Below are 19841 nucleotides of genomic sequence, written 5' to 3'. Positions count from 1 at the left end.
TGTGGATATATGAGATCTGTGGACATGTGCGGTCTGTGGATATATGCGGTCTGTGGACATGTGCTGTCTGTGGACATGTGAGGTCTGTGGATATATGCGGTCTGTGGACATGTGCGGTCTGTGGACATGTGCTGTCTGTGGACATGTGCGGTCTGTGGATATATGCGGTCTGTGGACATGTGCGGTCTGTGGATATATGCTGTCTGTGGACATGTGCGGTCTGTGGATATATGCGGTCTGTGGACATGTGCGGTCTGTGGATATATGAGATCTGTGGACATGTGCGGTCTGTGGATATATGCGGTCTGTGGACATGTGCTGTCTGTGGACATGTGAGGTCTGTGGATATATGCGGTCTGTGGACATGTGCTGTCTGTGGACATGTGCGGTCTGTGGATATATGCGGTCTGTGGACATGTGCGGTCTGTGGATATATGCTGTCTGTGGACATGTGCGGTCTGTGGATATATGCTGTCTGTGGACATGTGCGGTCTGTGGATATATGTGGTCTGTGGATATATGCGGTCTGTGGATATATGCGGTCTGTGGACATGTGCGGTCTGTGGATATATGCTGTCTGTGGACATGTGCGGTCTGTGGATATATGCTGTCTGTGGACATATGCGGTCTGTGGACATGTGCGGTCTGTGGACATGTGCGGTCTGTGGATATGTGCGGTCTGTGGACATGTGCGGTCTGTGGATATGTGCTGTCTGTGGACATGTGCGGTCTGTGGATATATGCGGTCTGTGGACATGTGCGGTCTGTGGACATGTGCGGTCTGTGGATATATGCTGTCTGTGGACATGTGCGGTCTGTGGATATATGTGGTCTGTGGATATATGAGGTCTGTGGATATATGCTGTCTGTGGACATGTGCGGTCTGTGGATATATGCTGTCTGTGGACATGTGCGGTCTGTGGATATATGCTGTCTGTGGACATGTGCGGTCTGTGGATATATGCGGTCTGTGGACATGTGCGGTCTGTGGACATGTGCTGTCTGTGGACATGTGAGGTCTGTGGATATATGCGGTCTGTGGACATGTGCGGTCTGTGGACATGTGCTGTCTGTGGACATGTGCGGTCTGTGGATATATGCGATCTGTGGACATGTGCGGTCTGTGGATATATGCTGTCTGTGGACATGTGCGGTCTGTGGATATATGTGGTCTGTGGATATATGCGGTCTGTGGATATATGCTGTCTGTGGACATGTGCGGTCTGTGGATATATGTGGTCTGTGGATATATGCGGTCTGTGGATATATGCTGTCTGTGGACATGTGCAGTCTGTGGATATATGCGGTCTGTGGACATGTGCGGTCTGTGGATATATGCTGTCTGTGGACATGTGCGGTCTGTGGATATATGTGGTCTGTGGATATATGCGGTCTGTGGACATGTGCGGTCTGTGGATATATGAGGTCTGTGGACATGTGCGGTCTGTGGATATATGCTGTCTGTGGACATGTGCGGTCTGTGGATATATGTGGTCTGTGGATATATGCTGTCTGTGGACATGTGCGGTCTGTGGATATATGTGGTCTGTGGATATATGCAGTCTGTGGACATGTGCGGTCTGTGGATATATGAGGTCTGTGGACATGTGCGGTCTGTGGATATATGCAGTCTGTGGACATGTGCGGTCTGTGGATATATGCGGTCTGTGGACATGTGCAGTCTGTGGATATGTGCTGTTTGTGGATATACAGAAAACATTATTTAGCAGTAGCAGAGAGAACAGTGACATACACGATTTCCACAGCCGGTAATAAAACATGGATCAGGAAACAGGATCTTTAAGTTCTGGTCTGATGCATCAATCAGCACATCAGCATAAAGACTCCAGTATCTGTTCTACGTCAGATTATCAGAACAAGCTTGTTATTTTTCTTTTAAGAAGTTTGAGGCAGGTTTTATTTCACATCAGTGCGTGCCGTCAAAATGATGAAAAAACATTTAATTTATGCATCATTTGTAGCGCTGTACTAAGAGTTAAAGTGGGGCAGAACAATCCAGAAGTGTTTTTGAAAGGAGAAATACAGGAAGGGGTGGGAGGGAGAGCGGTTCGGTTTGAAGGCGAGGGCTGTTCAATGCGATCTGAAATCTAAAGTTTACATGAGAGCGACCTTTAATATACTATATACTGGATCAGTATATGATGCAAAATGTCATATGAACCTGAAGTGTGTACAAACTGTGTGTTATTTACAGGGTGCATGAAAACACTGCAGGTTAGAGCAGGACGACGGCTCACAGTGAAGCTCACAGCAGAAACTGATTGATTCACTACAACTAATGTTGTACTAATGCACTAAATATATTATTTTGTTCTTATTATTAGTAGCACAAGGCTCAGTTAGCTTTGGACAAAGTAGTAGAAACATCTTCAGAAAAGCTGCTTTTCACTTTCTGACTGTGAGTACATTTCACAGCCTGCACGCTTGTTCAAGATTTCAGATTTTTTAACACAAGTACTGTACTTCTGCTGACCCTCCTGTTCTCAGGTACAACAATGATATGTGTGGGTCAGTTGGACACACGTCATTGTTAGTCGTCCAAAAGTGTCAGACACCCAAATATTCCCATAAACAGTGTTTATATGTCATGATTAATCCATTACTAACATTTCAATCAATATTTAATGCAATGTAGCTCACAGATCATGGTTCAATGCTGATATATAACTCGTTTTTTCATAAAAAAAATGAGTATTTAAACATTTTTAATGTACATTGAAAAGTCCTGCATACAAAACAGAATGTTTTCCATGATATTGACTTTTCTAAAATGTAGTAATAATAGCTGTAAGCGTGTTGAACATTCGTATCTCAATTTTCAAATCAGATTACTGAGAGAAAATACAAAGTCTCCAGAGACGTGTTCTGCATCCCACAGACTGGCTGCTGACTCACAGACCCAGCCAGGACTCGCAAACATGCATCCTGTCAGTTCTCCTTCAGATACACCGTCTCTTCAGATTAGCTGTTTTCAGAATGACTTTCTGTACCGAGCTCTGTCACACGAGTCACTGCCACACTAGTGGGACTTGGCACCGTTTGTTATTGTGTTTCGTGCACTTTTGGCTGATGTGTATCTCAGGATGAAGATCACAATATTTAACCATTTTTTGATAATATTGTTGTCCTTGGAGGGATATGAATAGGGATGGGTACCGGTGTCCGGTGCCATGATGGCACCGGTTCTGACATAAACGGTAGTAACCAGACCGAAAAGCAGCGCACATTTCGGTGCTTTATTTCGGTGCTTTTTTTTCCTGAGCTGTGATACACTTTGGATTCTAGCCAATCATTTTACGTTTCCGAGGATAGTAGGCGGGGCCAGGTACGTACGTTCTTTTAGAGCAGAGCTACAGATTAAAAATGCCCAAGGCGAAGCGGTCAAAAGTCTGGCTGTACTTCACAGCAAAAGATGCAAACTCAGCAGCAACAAGTGCTTTAAGCTGATACTGTGATACTGTCAAAGGAGGTAACACCTCAAATCCGATGAAACACCTGGCGACGCATAGCGTTTTTTTTAAAAGCCCAGAAATGCGCCGTATTTGATAGCTTGCTGCGAGACCTCACACCGAGCACATCTACTGCGGGTGTGGTGCCTGTTATCGGACCCGGAGTTAGCAACATCCCCAAAAACACGAAGAGGAGAGTCCTGGCCCCTAGCCCTGCCAGTGTAGCAGAAATGATGAGGATGCAGCAGCAGCCGTTCTTCTCTGCGTGAGTAGCTTAATGTTGTTCGTGTGTAATTTACGTTGAGTAGGCTAACCACGTTATTACATTAATGCATGTAAGGTGAACTAGCAAACATCATCATAGCTACATGCGGCTGTCTTCTTGTTTGATGGCAGATACTCCCTTCACCCTGGCCAAAAAGGCTAAAATGACCAAAGAAAAAGTGGAAAACAGCTAAACATGAGAGGTTTTTGGACAAAGTTTGTGTTTTTTCCATTGTTTAAGCACTGCTTCCAGCCAAGAGTGATACCATATATGCCCCATAGCTGCAGAAAAGGCTAACGTTGTTATCTTTTTACAAAAACAGCTGAACATGAGAGGTTTTTGGACCAACTTTGTGTTCTCCATTCTTTAAGCACCGGTTTGAGCACCGTTTGAGCACCGGCACCGTTTCAAAAGTACCGATTTGGCACCGGTATCGGATAAAACCTAAACGATACCCCTCCCTAGATATGAACAGCAGTTTCCTCATTTGGTTCATAATCTGAATCCTGAGACTTCAAGATGTTCTTCAGCCACATCCTCCTCAGACGAATCTCCCACCCTGTGATCAAAGCTCCAGAGCCTGCTGGGCTCTCAGCTTTTTACTTCTGCTGCCCGTTTGGTAATAAACTGACAGGCTGCAGAGTCCTTATGTACTCTGCTCATTTCCTGCTGAGTGTACATTCAGTGTGGTTGGAGCTGGCCGGAGAGCAGAAAAGGTTCCCATCAAACGTCATAACATCACTTTACACATGAGGTCAGTAAGTCAGTTGTGTGTTTGAAGTGAAATATGGCTCACCCCGTTAGCCTCCACTTTGACTGCCAGGTCAAACTGACTCGAACCGTATCTATGTAATATGAACCTGCAGGGTTACAGATATGTCAGATGGACCATTTATATGTTGATCACACTTTTTTAGCAAAGCAAAATAAGTTTCATGTTAAAAAAGCAATTTGAACCATTTTTTAAAATGTTTTTCAAATATCAAAACAGTCAGTTGGACCCACAACATAACAGAAGGGTTAAAGAAAGCCTGTCTGTACCTCAGCTGCTTCCCTGTCACGGTGTAGAGGAAACAGCCTGAGCTGCATTGGTAATGAGAGCTCAGCACAGAAGCAGCAGAACCAGAAATCAAGTAAGACGAGCCTCAAATTCCTAACAGCAGGGTCAGCTGCTCTCCTGATCTCAAGTCATTTTTTGGTATCAGAATTGACCATAATGGATCAGTTGGGGTGACTCTGGGTTAACAGGCTCTAAAACTCATCCTGACAACCATCAAAAGGCTAAACTTGAAGTTTACATACATGACTTCACACAGTGCGCTGCTTACTGTACTTCTTTCAGAGTTAGTAGTTCTGTGCCCTGTGGTCTCAGTTACACTGCTGTAATTCAATTCAATTCAATTGTATTTATACAGCGCCAAATCACAACAACAGTCGCCTCAAGGAGCTTTACATTGTAAGGTCGACCCTACAATAATACACACAGACATAAACCCAACAATCACATGACCCCCTATGAGCAAGCACTTTGGTGACAGTGGGAAGGAAAAACTCCCTTTTAACAGGAAGAAACCTCCAGCAGAACCAGGCTCAGGGAGGGGCGGGGCCATCTGCTGCGACCGGTTGGGGTGAGAGAAGGAAGACAGGATAAAGACATGCTGTGGAAGAGAGACAGAGGTTAATAACAGATATGATTCAATGCAGAGAGGTGTGTGAACACATAGTGAGTGAGAAAGGTGACTGGAAAGGAAAAACTCAATGCATCATGGGAATCCCCGGCAGCCTACATCTATTGCAGCATAACTAAGGGAGGATTCAGGGTCACCTGGTCCAGCCCTAACTATATGCTTTAGCAAAAAGGAAAGTTTGAAGCCTGATCTTGAAAGTAGAGATAGTGTCTGTGTCCTGAATCCAAACTGGAAGCTAGTTCCACAGAAGAGGGGCCTGAAAACTGAAGGCTCTGCCTCCCATTCTACTTTTAAATACTCTAGGACAGGGGTCAGCATTTGGACCCGGTTTCCACGCAAAGGTAAACACTGGGAGCCGCAAATACTTTTTGACATCTAAAATGAAGATAACACTGTATCAAGGGCGTAGACTTGGCGTGGACGGAAGGGACATGTCCCCACCAATATCCTGCGATTATTGAATTGTCCCCACCAATAATTTGATCTCTTCGAATAAAGAAAATCAAGAAAAAAACGATCTGTCAGCGTCTCATTCACCCAGCGGTGCAGAAAGAGTTAAATTACGTTCTCTACTGGAGTCCTACATCATGTGACAATTATGGCCAATGTGATTGGCTGAGCCTTTCAGGGAGCTCTGTTTAGTTTCAGCAGCGGTAAACCTGCGCTGCAAGGAGGAGAGGAGGACGGCAGCAAAGAGGAAGAAGCTGGATATAAGAAAGTATTTTTCAAAGAAACCTGTAAGTCACTTAAAGCCAAGTTCACTCATAAAATGTGTCACAATAACGTTACAGGCTATGCTAGGCTTTGGCCCACATCAGTCTAAAACTGTATGTAACCATGAATAACGTGTTTGGGAAACTAACTGCATAACAGGCAGCACTATTAGTTCTCTCAGTCTCAGAGCAGCGTTTCTCATTTTGATTGAAACTGTCAGAAAACGTCAGCCTCGAGCAGCCCGGATATTAGTTTACAGAGGCTGTTAGAATTATATGTTTAATGTTAAAATGTTGGTGACACAATAATTTCATCCTAATCGCACTGACGTATTCATAGGGTTCATTTTTGAGATAAAATGTCATCATGATATGCAAATATTTCAACCAACCCAAAGCTCAGAGAGCAATGGTGACAGAAGGTCACAGGTGAAATTGGATGATGACTTGTTGGTTCATGACTGTATTTGAAGCACATGTGTGACTGCATGTATGTGGAATGTCTCACTGTTATTCATCAGGTGACAGGCAGCTCTGCCATGTTGTAGCTCAGACAGAGGTGAAGAGGCGAGCTCACAGGTGACTGGCTGATGATTTGGTGCTATAGATTAACTAGTATTTATTATCATGACAATTGTTAGGCTGCTGATGTAAATTGATTCATTAGTGTATGTTTGACAAAGAATCTGAATTGACATGTCTCACTTTTATATGGCACAAATCAATGTGTTATTTTATCAGGTGGCAATATGTCCCAGTGCAGTCAGAGGGGAAGAGCCAGGCCCAAAGGTGAGGCACATCAAGCACAGAATAATAATTGTAATCTGAGGATAAAACGCAGGTACTGCATTCAGTGTCCCCTTAGTGCTAATGTATCAGAGATGTTGGTGTAACTGAAGTAATGTTGTTAAGTCCTTGAAGTCATATTCTTTTATTGTCATGACTGTATTTGAAGCTATTTTTATGTTTGTATGATACCTGATTTATATGGAATATGACTGAAGTAAACTAAAGCCTAAAATACTTAGTCAGTCATTTGTTTAATAGTAATTTAACATTATATAATTCACATGTAAAACTATGAATTGTAATTTTAAATGGTTTAAAAGCATGTAGAATAGCATATGTAGGCAAGTATATTTCTCCTTTTTTTTTAAATCAAGAAGCAAAGACAAAAAGGGAAAAAAAGAAACAGGGTTCGATGGTTGAATCGTCCGTCCCCACCAACGCCAAAACCAAATCTACCCCCTTGCACTGTATATATTGTTTTTTACTTGTATGCTTTGTGTGAACAACTAAAGTGTGTTGCTTATGAAATCCATGAAATGCTACAGAGAAAATGACATGTTATTTATGTAATGAACACATTTTGAACTCCTAAAGAAATATAACAAAAGGAAAGACACGCAGCTGAACTAAAAGGATCCAGGAAACAAAAACTGTTGTGAGCCGCCACCCTCATATCGCCTTTGGGCTTTTGGAGCCTTGACCTGACTTTTAAAAAATAATTGGAAAAAAAGCACTATGCTGCTAAAAAAAAATAGATATTTGCAAAATTCTGCCTAAATATGTATTTTACCTGGTTAATGTCTGTGGCGGGGCGTGGTCTGCAGCGCCGCTGCAGGGGAGGCGGACGCACCTGAGCGTCTGTGCTCTCTATGCTGTTGTTGGTATATGTCGGGCTGTGAGCTGAAAAGCTACAGCTGGCTGTATGCGTACAGCAACCGTGTGTGAAAAGTGGTCAATAAAGAGATGCTGAAAAGCGTGTTCATGCAAACACCATCGGGTCTTTCGTGATATGTTTACAACGGGACTTCTGCTCCTGAACCTCTGCGCACAGTGTCTGCAGATCGGGGCTGTACGAAGTCACTTTCATCTTTACGCAGGACTGTAAGCTGTCGTCTGTGAGGCGTGAGCGGTGTTTGTTTTTAACATAGCTCACAGTGGAGCTGCTGACATAATGTGGATCCGAAGATCCATAATTGGCCTACCTGGGGTTGAAAGTCTCGATAAATGCATGGCGTTTCGGCGGGTACACCGGCTTCCGCGAGCGTGACGCTTATTTTGAGCGATGAAAAAATAAAAAAATATTTCAATATCACAATAATCTTCCAATTTAGAACTACAAGTTTAAAAAAAAGAACTAACATAAAAAAAATACACTTCAGCTAAATACTTTTAATTTATTTTCCCAAACCACCTTGTAGTGTGGTTATATTAAATATAAGAGAAAGAGAGAACTTTAGGAAATTAATATAGCCACTACAATGATCATCAAAACGATGAAAAAATATTGGCGTAAACAGTTTATTTTGCAACACCACGAAACAAACGATAGCGTAAAATGAAACGATAGACGTTTTTATATCGTCATCCGATATATATTGTTATATCGAACAGCACTAGAAAGCAGTCTTACATATTTGTTTAATATGTGCGTTGAAGGACATGTCCTGGTCAAAAATGACTCCAAGGTTCCTCACAGCGTTACTGGAGGCCAAGGTAATGCCATCCAGAGTAAGAATCTGCTTAGAGACCATATTTCTAAGCTTTTCAGGGCCGAGTACAATAACCTCAGTTTGATCTGAATTAAGAAGCAGAAAGTTAGCAGCCATCCAGGTCTTTATGTCTTTAAGACATTCCTGCAGTTTAACTCATTGGTGTGTGTTATCTGGCTTCATGCACAGATAGAGCTGGGTGTCATCAGCATAGCAGTGTAAATGTATGCTATGTCTTCTAATGATGCTGCCTAAGGGAAGCATGTATAATGTAAACAGAATTGGTCCTAGCACTGAACCCTGTGGAACTCCATAATTAACCTCAGTGTGTGAAGAGGACTCTCCATTTACATGCACAAACTGGAGTCTATTAGATAGATATGATACAAACCACTGCAGCACAGTACCTGTAATACCTACAGCATGTTCTAATCGCTCTAATAGGATATTATGGTCGACAGTATCGAACGCTGCACTGAGGTCTAGCAGGACAAGCACAGAGATGAGTCCACTGTCAGAGGCCATAAGAAGATCATTTGTAACCTTCACTAAAGCTGTTTCTGTGCTGTGATGAGCTCTGAAACCTGACTGAAACTGCTCTGTGTTGGTACAGGGCATTGAAGATGATAACAGCGGGTGGATTATATTCTTAAACTTAGTTACAGCGCTTTCAGAAAGACATCTACTGTGATAAAGTCTACTCTCCACTGCTGTGTAATCAATTATTGTAAATGTAATCAGGAAATGATCAGACAGGAGAGTATGGAAGAAATATAGTATCATCAGAATTCAAGTATTTTTAGACATTGAATTTATGACACTGAATTTTTATCCTCCAAATTTCCCTGCAAAAATATTCACCTGCAAAAATTCACCTGCAAAAATTCAACTGCAAAAGTGATGAACTTTAATGACCCAAGCCAGAGCAATCAGCACCAGATCGAGTCGAGTGGCTCTCGGCCAATTAAATTACGCTGTTTGATCACATGACACCGTTAGCCAGCAGTGTGTCTCCTAAAAGAGAGCTGTTTAGAGGTGAGTGATTAAGTTTTTCTCCTAAATAGAGATCATTACAGAACGCCTAGTCCTACTTAAAATCCCATTTATTTTTATTTTATCATCTACTCGAACTAAGGAAAACGTTTGACTAACTCAAAGACAATTTCCACGCCTCCCCTGCCTGACTGCAGAGGCAGTTTTGAATTTAGGAGCAGCAAGATGGAAGCGGCAAACCCTGGCGATTCTCCGGTAAGTATATTGTTTTTTATCTTCAAGTTTGTCTTTTGAAACGTTAATTTTATTTAAATCCGTTGCTCACGTATAAAGTACACAGACGGGGTCTTTGCTCAACTCGTCTGAGGCGTGTCTCACTAAGCGCTACATGCTAGCATCCTGCTAACCGAGCTACCCTTTACATGCTGTGCTTTAGAAAATAGGATACTCGTTAAAAAATACTCCGCAGATATTGATAGATAGACGAACACTGCAAATATAATGTTGTAAACGAAAACGGCCTTTGGTGAAGGGGTAAAATACACCATGAATAAAGCCATAGAGTGAATGGCTGCCATGGTTGCAGAACGGCCTGATTTAATGACAAGAATGGGGAAGAGTGAGGCGAAGTGAACCAAAGCCACAAAACACGGTCAGACAAGGCGGCAAAAGGGCAGTGATCTGTCCGTCAGTATGAAGTTGGTGTGTGCTTTGGTGAACAAAAACTCCAGACCGGTAGCAGGAAGATGGGAGACTCGTGTTTCACTGGAATAGTGGTGAATTAAAACATCCTTTGTTGGGGACATTTAGGTGTAAATGCATCCATACAGGTGAGACAGAGGCAGACCAGACAGTGAAGAAAACAAGGCAAACATTAGAAATATTAAAACGGAAATATAGGATTAATATAACATACAATTGGGGAAAATGTAAGGAACACAATGTAAATGATATTGTAAAGTCATTAAAACAGCATACTCTGATTAAAAGAAACAGATAATTGGGTAGGAGGATGATGATGATGATGATTTTGATGATAATAATAATAATAATAATAATAATAATGTTAAAGAACATGTACAAGATGGGTATGTATACTTGTAGCCAGAACTTAACAACTACAAAGTTGTAGCATGCCAGACCATCTTGATTGAATGTAACTTCGCTCCACACAAGTTTTATGGTAGACATATTCATATTGGTATCTAATAAATGATTGATTCTTAGATTTTATCAAACGTTAATTTATAAATTGTTTCTGTCTTTATGTGTTTGTTTCAGATTATGCAAGATGTAATTATTCAGTCAGCAAGACACTTGCTGCAGTTACTGACATCATCCAACTGAACTGCTGCTGTGATGAATCAGAATACAAGGTTTACTTTAGCAAGACTTATGAGTTAATGCTACATTTAACTAAATTGTTATATATTTTGTGTCCAATATTGTCTCCATATGATTTTGTTTTTTGCAACATCTTGCAGAGAACAGAGTCAAGGTACCAGCTTGGTCAACCCTAAAAGACCATCTGTTCATCAAGAAATGACCAGGTGAAAAAGTCATAAACTAAACACTCTGCATGAGCATGGAATTTAGGATGCAACTTTATATCTTACCTGCTCTACACTCAGGGCTTGAATTACAACAACAGTCAATCACATAAAAAAAAAAAAAAATACTTTTGGTAGTTCTGTGTCTCTCTCTCTCCTCCAAACCCAGATGGCTGCTGGTACTGAACCGGGTTCTGCTGGAGGTTTCTTCTTGTTAAAGGGGAGTTTTTCCTCTGCACTGTCACTTCATGCTGCTCAGTGTGAGGGATTGTTGAGGTTGAGTCCATATGTCCTGCGAACAACTGCTGGGCAATGACACCATGCAATCTTCTGGGATTCCTTGGATAGAAAACCTGTGAACTGCACTTGTCCTTGGTCTTCACAGCTCACCTTTTTACTGTTTATTGAATCAAAATTCTCCAGTGACATGGATTCTACATTGTAACTGATGTGATGTTCTATAAAGTGGTTTTAATAAAAAAAGGCAAAAATTAGTTTGTTTCTTTATTCAATTTTTGAACAGTGATACTCATTCAGTAAATGCAAATTATTTACATGGCAGTGCACTATAGGCATAAATCTAGACCCCTAGATAAAACATGATGGCATTATAGCAGTGACAACTCCTCCACAGTAGCAGGTGGGATTTTTCTTTTTTGAGGACGGCTCCTTTTACCTGTCACTACAGATGGTCTGTTTGTTCTGATCAAGAGCCTTTTTTTGGGCAGCTGAAGAGGAGAAGTCTATCTTATGGCCAGCCTCTGGCTGTATCTTGGTCATATTACCCAGCAAAACCCAGTATGCAGGTTCATCTGTAACAGTCCTTGTGCCACAGATCACTGTTGCTTCTACATTAAACAGAAGAGCAGTGACGTGGGTGCAGGTCTCCGTGACTCCGGCCTTACAGCTGCAGTGGGCGGCTTCAACCTTCCCTGTGATGCTCACAGTGACCCATGGCTGCAATGCTGGTTCATTCAGTCTTTGAGAGTGCAGGACCTGAAACACACACAAAGTTCTTGTCTTTAAATGAACTATGAGCCACGGCTGACATAAATGTTTTATCTACTTAATCATTAATGTAACAGTGTTTAGAAAGTTAGCACATACATGTAATTTTTCATTTCTTTATGTGTCCATCTATAGAACGCTGCATGTTATAGTGTAAATCTGCCTGTTCTGTCAGAAACCTGCCTGCAGAAAATGAACCTAAAGGATGTAATGCAAGGATGTCATCACTTTCAAGATGGAGAAAGCATAAAGTGACAATTATGAATCACTTAATATGATAAGGAGATTCTGCAGGTCATTAATCAATGTATAAAATTAAATAAAATTATTTTTAGTGACACAAGATACAAATATGGAAGGAAGATGTATAATCGCTCAGTTTGGGGAAATTGTGGGTAGCCTGCAAGGGCCTCAACTTCTCCATACCCACAATGTGCAACAAATGGGCACAGCTGATCTTCAACAGTGGAACATCGGCCAGTTACTTCCAACTTTAACGCAGCTTGTAGTCTTGGAGAGCAGCACACCAAAACTGCATGCACAACTTCTGCTAACAGTGGAAACAGATTAAGAAATCCATGCAAACAGATTCATAAACCGAAAGAATATTATTTTACAGGATTAATGATCATATCAGCCGCTGGCTGATCACAAACCCTGAGGGTGTATACGAGAAGCAGAAGAAGCAGAGGGGATATCCAGTTTAAGTTTAGATAGTATTTGTAAAGATATTGACCATATCCTTTTCTGAAAGTGTGGATATAATGGATGGGGTAAGGTACTGACATGCTACAACTTTATAGTTAAGTTCTGGCTACAAGTATACATACCCATCTTGTACATTTTATTATTATTATTATTATTATTATTATTATTATTATTATTATTATTATTATTATCATCATCATCATCATCCTCCTACCCAATTATCTGTTTCTTTTAATCAGAGTATGCTGTTTTAATGACTTTACAATATCATTTACATTGTGTTCCTTACATTTTCCCCAATTGTATGTTATATTAATCCTATATTTCCGTTTTAATATTTCTAATGTTTGCCTTGTTTTCTTCACTGTCTGGTCTGCCTCTGTCTCACCTGTATGGATGCATTTACACCTAAATGTCCCCAACAAAGGATGTTTTAATTCACCACTATTCCAGTGAAACACGAGTCTCGCACCTTCCTGCTACCGGTCTGGAGTTTTTGTTCACCAAAGCACACACCAACTTCATACTGACGGACAGATCACTGCCCTTTTGCCGCCTTGTCTGACCGTGTTTTGTGGCTTTGGTTCACTTCGCCTCACTCTTCCCCATTCTTGTCATTAAATCAGGCCGTTCTGCAACCATGGCAGCCATTCACTCTATGGCTTTATTCATGGTGTATTTTACCCCTTCACCAAAGGCCGTTTTCGTTTACAACATTATATTTGCAGTGTTCGTCTATCTATCAATATCTGCGGAGTATTTTTTAACGAGTATCCTATTTTCTAAAGCACAGCATGTAAAGGGTAGCTCGGTTAGCAGGATGCTAGCATGTAGCGCTTAGTGAGACACGCCTCAGACGAGTTGAGCAAAGACCCCGTCTGTGTACTTTATACGTGAGCAACGGATTTAAATAAAATTAACGTTTCAAAAGACAAACTTGAAGATAAAAAACAATATACTTACCGGAGAATCGCCAGGGTTTGCCGCTTCCATCTTGCTGCTCCTAAATTCAAAACTGCCTCTGCAGTCAGGCAGGGGAGGCGTGGAAATTGTCTTTGAGTTAGTCAAACGTTTTCCTTAGTTCGAGTAGATGATAAAATAAAAATAAATGGGATTTTAAGTAGGACTAGGCGTTCTGTAATGATCTCTATTTAGGAGAAAAACTTAATCACTCACCTCTAAACAGCTCTCTTTTAGGAGACACACTGCTGGCTAACGGTGTCATGTGATCAAACAGCGTAATTTAATTGGCCGAGAGCCACTCGACTCGATCTGGTGCTGATTGCTCTGGCTTGGGTCATTAAAGTTCATCACTTTTGCAGTTGAATTTTTGCAGGTGAATTTTTGCAGGTGAATATTTTTGCAGGGAAATTTGGAGGATAAAAATTCAGTGTCATAAATTCAATGTCTAAAAATACTTGAATTCTGATGATACTATATTTCTTCCATAGGAGAGGGTTTTCAAGAAACACTGTTAAATGTTCAGTTTCTATGCCATATGTTAAAACAAGATCTAGAGTGTGATTAAAGTGGTGGGTGGGTTCTTTTACATTTTGAGAGAAGCCAGTTTGATTTTCCGAGTTTTACAGCTGGGGTGGATGAGGCTAAGCATCAGGCTTTCAAATGAATTAAAAGTCTGTCTGAGTCTTTGGTTGATTAATCCGATTGTTAAGTGATGACGTGACGAATCCTACTTCCGGGCCTAAAGTAGTCTGCGTTTAATATGGCTTTTGTGTTGTTAACATGTTTAATGTTATGTATTTTCTTCTATTTAATCTCAAAAAGCTCCTAAAATAGTGAGTGATCACTGTTGACCTCCCTCGGCTTTTATTACTGCTAATCATTTATTTAAGCTCAGTTTTTAAAACCTTAGGATGTAGCTACAGCCCAGCCCATGCAGCAGTATATGAATGACTAACCTCGTATTGTGGATGGATTATCTCAGTTGTTCTTCTGGCTGAAGTTTGGTCCTTTTACAGCATCCTGCCATGCGATTACATTTGTTCCTGACCACCGAGAACACTCACGTTAACTTTTATCGAGTGGAAAAAAGTTAGCTTGTTTATATTATGCTAACATAGCTGTGTCGCTAGCGGTCACGTAGCACATCATTATATACCAGCTAGCCCAACTTCAGTAACCCTACAAACGTCACTGCTGTTTAGTTTCCTGTCTTCATTTACGCTGGAAGTGATAACAGAGCTGTACGTTTGAATCTGTTTCCAAAACCCCGCAGTCAGGACATGCTATATTGTATTTAGATAGAAGCTAGCGAGCTAACTTCCTGCTAACTTCTAACTCCGTTAAATGTCATAAATTCCGTTTTCATGGATGCCTGGATGTTAAACTCAATTGTTACACCTGGTAGAGCAGAACGCTGATCATTTTATTAAAGATGAAAGACTTTAGACAGTTTTTCAACTCTTTTTTTTTTTTCTGTTTGGGAGCTGACACAGTCTCTATGGAGATGGGTTTTTGGGGGGTAGCAGGAGGAGAGAAGCTGCAGAGAGGCGTGTAAGACTGCAACTCTGCTTCCTGGTCCCAACTCTGGATAGTCATATTTTGGGGGGGTTTAATAAATTTGTCCATATTTCTAGAAATGAGAGCTGCTCCATCCAAAGTGGGATGGATGCCGTCTCTCCTAACAAGACCAGGTTTCCTCCAGAAGGTTTGCCAATTATCTATGAAGAACACATCGTTTCTGGGACACCACTCAGACAGCCAGCAATTTAAGGAGAACATGCGGCTAAACATGTCACTCCTGGTCTGATTGGGGAGGGGACCAGAGAAAACTACAGAGTCCGACATTGTTTTGGCAAAGTTGCACACCGATTCAATAGTGATTTTAGTGACCTCCGATTGGCGTAACCGGGTGTCATTACTGCCGACGTGAATTATGATTTTACTGAATTTACGTTTACCCTTAGCCAGCAGTTTTAAATTTCCTTCAATGTCACCTGCTCTGGCCCCTGGAAGACAATTGACTATGGTTGCCGGTGTCTCTAGCTTCACATGTCTGAGAACAGAATCACCAATTACCAGAGTTTGACCCCCGGCGGGTGTGTCGGTTAGACACATGAACAGGTTGGTGGTGTACCTGGGGCTTCTGTTTAGGACTATGCTTCCTCCTCACCGTCACCCAGCCGCCCTCTTTCCCCAGCTGCTTGGGGTCTGCCGGGGAACAGCTAGCGGGGCCTACGCTATCTTCGGCTGCACCAGCTACAGGGGCCTGGCTAGCTACGGGTGAATGAAGGGTGCGAAGCCGAGTCTACAATTCAGTAATCCTGGCTTCCAGAGCTGCAAATATGCTACATTTGTTAGAGATATCATTACTGCTAAAGGAGGCCGAGGAGTAACTAAACATGACACAATGAGCAAGAAAGTGCAGGAGGGACAGGTGAAGTAGCCATGGTGCTAACGAGTCGGCTACGAGCTAAGCTAAGCTAGCAAAACAGTACAGAGACAGTGAGTGAATACTTTGGCTATAAATTAGGTAGTGAGTACTCAGAAAGTGTGCTTCGGATGAAGCACGTGAAGATTATACTATGAAAAAAGAATGTATTTAAAAGTTTTTAATTAAATTGCTAAGCAGATAAGCTACTCAGAAACACCACTGTGTTTGAGCAGGAACAGGAAGTGATACTCTACCACAGAGAGAGTGAACACCAAGTGACCTTCACATAAAAAAATATTTTGGCATGCGACTAAAGAAATCCTAGGTCACACCGGTGCAACCAGCCGTTCGAGCGCCAGTGCAACCGTAGAGCCCTACATGGGAAGCAAGAAATATTCCCATTGCTTAACTGATCTTGAGCCAGGAAGGGATCTATTAGTAACCAGTATGAACAAGTGAATAACTGCTGCAGATAAAAGCTTTGTGTATGCAGCTACACATGTGATTATTGTATAAAGGTTTGACATGGAGACTTGTGTGTGTTGTTAAGTTTGCACCAGTCCAAACTCGAGGAACAGAAACCTGGTTGCCTCTAGGTTAGAATGCAAGTTCGAACAAGTGTACAAGTCTAAGAACCATTACTGGTTCACTTAAATGTTGAAGGACGAATAAATCCCCCTGTAAGAAAACACAAGTCTCTTTTCTCTCAGTTATATTGTTTATAATATTACATCTTGGCTGCGTACGACTCTGGATACTGTAGCTCCTGTGAAAACTAAGGCCTCAAATCAGAAGTACCTGACTCCGTGGTATAATTCTCAAACACGTACACTAATGCAGATGACTCGTAATCTGGAGAGGAAATGGCGTGTCACAAATTTAGAGGATCATCATTTAGCCTGGAGAAATAGTTTGCTGCTTTATAAGAAAGCACTCCGCAAAGCCAGAACATCTTACTATTCATCACCAGTGTTCGGACTAACGCGTTATTAAGTAACGCGTTACAGTAACTACGTTATTATTGTGGTAACGAGCACAGTAACTAGTTATTATGCCAAAATCAGGAACGCGTTACTCGTTACTGGGATTTAGATAGGGTCGTTACTCGTTACTTCGTTTGGTGGCATCGCGTAGTTTCCACAGATTCAGTAACATTAGCAAGTGGTGGAGGCCAGCAGGTGGATGAAGGAAAAGGGACCCGAGGCGGCCGCCGGTCCAAGTGTGAACTGAACTTCAGGTAAGAAGTTATGACCTGCAGTCTCTCTGGGTCAGATATGAACCAAGTTTAGGTGGAGTTTATTTTCGTTATTCTGACCTTTTCCGTACTGCGTGCTAGCTAGCATGACGGAGTTTCTATACAGCTGGGTGGTGCTATGAAGTTAATGATGTTGAACTTTATTTTGTTCATAAGTTATTAGAGTTGCCAACCGTCCCGTCTGGTATTCAGAGAAAATATTACGCGTTTCTTATTGAGGTGAAAAGGAACAGTTTGTCCCGTAATTCAGCTGCAATGGAAAACACACAAAGCTGGAGTTATTCTGTGTTTACGCTGCACAGCTGCCTCTTCTTCTCTCATTCTCTCCCCCTCCCTCTCCCGTTTCTACTTCAATCATGAAACTGATCAATGATCAGCTGATCAGCTCTCTTGTTTGTTTATCGCTCACTTTGCGCCGAAAGAGGAAACCAGCGGGTGTCGCGCTAAACAACAGCAGCACGTTTCAGCTTGATCAGCTGTTGTTAGAATTTATTTAATATTAATTTCTAGTATCAGCTGATGTTTGCTGGAGCCACAGCTGTAAAGCTGCTGGTCATGATATGGTTTGGTTATCTGGTGAGAGGGAAACATGAAGATGAAACCAGGAGATGTCCTTACTGAATCATCAGAGCTGTGATGGAGAAACAGGTTTACCTTTTAGGTGACATGGATGAGTTGAAGTTATGAACTGTTTCTGAGAGACAAATAACACCAGGATCCTTTTCTAAGCAGCTGACAGCTGGTAACTGTGCAGGGGCGGGTCTAGCAAAGTGTTGCCAGGGGGGCATGTAGGGCATTAACAGGGAAAGGGGGGCACAAAGAAATACTTTTCTTTCTTATTCTCATTTAAAATGTCTAGCTTTTAAAAAATAATTATCTGAATCTTACAACAAACGATTGATAGATTGATGCATATATACCATCAGAACAGTGTACATCACTGTCACAACAGTGTTTATTTTCATTCAAAGGCTTTATGATTTTTCCTATAATGGTGGGCCGGTCTCTAGTCAAAATGCCCAGGACAATTTTCTGTCCCAGTCCAGCCCTGTATGCAGCTCATCTGCAGTCTGGTGTTACCTACATCTTCCTATTCAGAAGGCAGAATTTCCGAGTTCTGAGTACAATCGAAAGCACCACGACTGCAGTTTTTGTGTTGGATGTAAAAGGCGCACATGACGCTGTGACGTAGGCTAGAATCACGGCAGCAGTCAATGACGGTCCAGGCGTGGGATTTCTCTCGTGGAAATATGCACATTATCTTTTTCTTTCTATTGGTAGGTGGCACAGTGCACTGTGGCAAGTAAGCAAGCTAGAAGACTGCAAAGTTATGGGAGCAACACATTAACAAGAGAATTCTGAGTAAAACCAAAGTTACTTTCCCTAGTAACTAGTTACTTTGAAAGTAACGAGTAACTTGAAGTAACTGAGTTACTTTTGAGAGAAGTAACTAGTAATGTAACTAAGTTACTATTTTAAAGTAACTTACCCAACACTATTCATCACTGATTGAAGAAAATAAGAACAACCCCAGGTTTCTCTTCAGCTCTGTAGCCAGGCTGACAAACAGTCAGAGCTCTGTTGAGCCAACCATCCCTTTAACGTTAACTAGTAATGACTTCATGAACTTCTTCACAAATAACATTTTTATCCTTAGAGAAAAAAATGACCAATAATCATCCCACAGATGTAATATTATCTACAGCTACTCTTAGTACCATTGATGTTAAGTTAGACTCTTTTTCTCCAATTGATCTTTCTGAGTTAACTTCAATAATTACTTCCTCCAAACCATCAACGTGTCTTTTAGACCCATTCCTACAAAACTGCTCAAAGAAGTCCTGCCATTAATTAATGCTTCGATCTTAAATATGATAAACCTATCTCTAATAATCAGCAGTGAAATCTGTGCGAATGTTTTTGTGTTTCTTTTGACTCATCGTGAAGCAGCCGTTCACACTGAATGAATCGTTACGCAGGACGAATTTGCTGCATTTATTTTTTCACATCAAGTTCAATGGTACGATGTTTTGGATGTGTATGAACATCTGACCAATCACATTGTTGTGTAGTGCTGACACAGTCAAAACGCTGTTGTTGTGTCACAGAATGGCTCACATTCTCTGACTCCTCGACTGTGGTCCCATCCTGCTAACAAGAGCTCAAACCGCCCACTGACATCCTGCAATATCAGTCGCTCTCCCTGCACCGTTTGCCCTTCTTGTCATACGAAGCACGTGAATGACTCAGTGATATGACACAGCCCTGCCACGGAGGGCGAGACACCAGCAGCTGCTGA

General features: G+C 41.6%; 1 protein-coding gene and 2 long non-coding RNA genes across 7 annotated transcripts in view; 2 read left to right on the top strand and 1 right to left on the bottom strand.

Moving 5' to 3' along the window:
* Positions 1 to 19841, top strand: part of pdzd2 (PDZ domain containing 2) — an 89667-nt gene that overhangs the window by 3186 nt on the left and 66640 nt on the right. The window lies entirely within an intron of this gene.
* Positions 3444 to 11671, top strand: LOC146656515 (uncharacterized). Of its 5 annotated transcripts, XR_014913889.1 has the most exons (6): positions 3444 to 6160; positions 6658 to 6715; positions 6878 to 9669; positions 9770 to 9882; positions 10909 to 11003; positions 11112 to 11340. It is a non-coding gene; the product is annotated as an uncharacterized LOC146656515 (long non-coding RNA). The 5 variants fall into 5 exon arrangements; XR_014913888.1 differs by having other exon boundaries at positions 3444 to 6715; XR_014913891.1 differs by lacking the exons at positions 3444 to 6160; positions 6658 to 6715 and having other exon boundaries at positions 9573 to 9669; positions 9825 to 9882.
* On the bottom strand, positions 11669 to 14063 carry LOC146656514 (uncharacterized). Its single transcript, XR_014913892.1, has 2 exons — positions 13857 to 14063; positions 11669 to 12173 (listed from the first exon to the last, which is right to left on the bottom strand). It is a non-coding gene; the product is annotated as an uncharacterized LOC146656514 (long non-coding RNA).

This window comes from Rhamphochromis longiceps, linkage group LG12, assembly GCF_057381845.1.
Source record: "Rhamphochromis longiceps isolate RC_006_pf linkage group LG12, R_longiceps_female_GT1.1, whole genome shotgun sequence".
NCBI classification, from domain to species: Eukaryota; Metazoa; Chordata; class Actinopteri; order Cichliformes; family Cichlidae; genus Rhamphochromis; species Rhamphochromis longiceps.
Note: the sequence above shows the minus strand (reverse complement) of the source record. Positions and strands in the feature narration are given on the sequence as shown.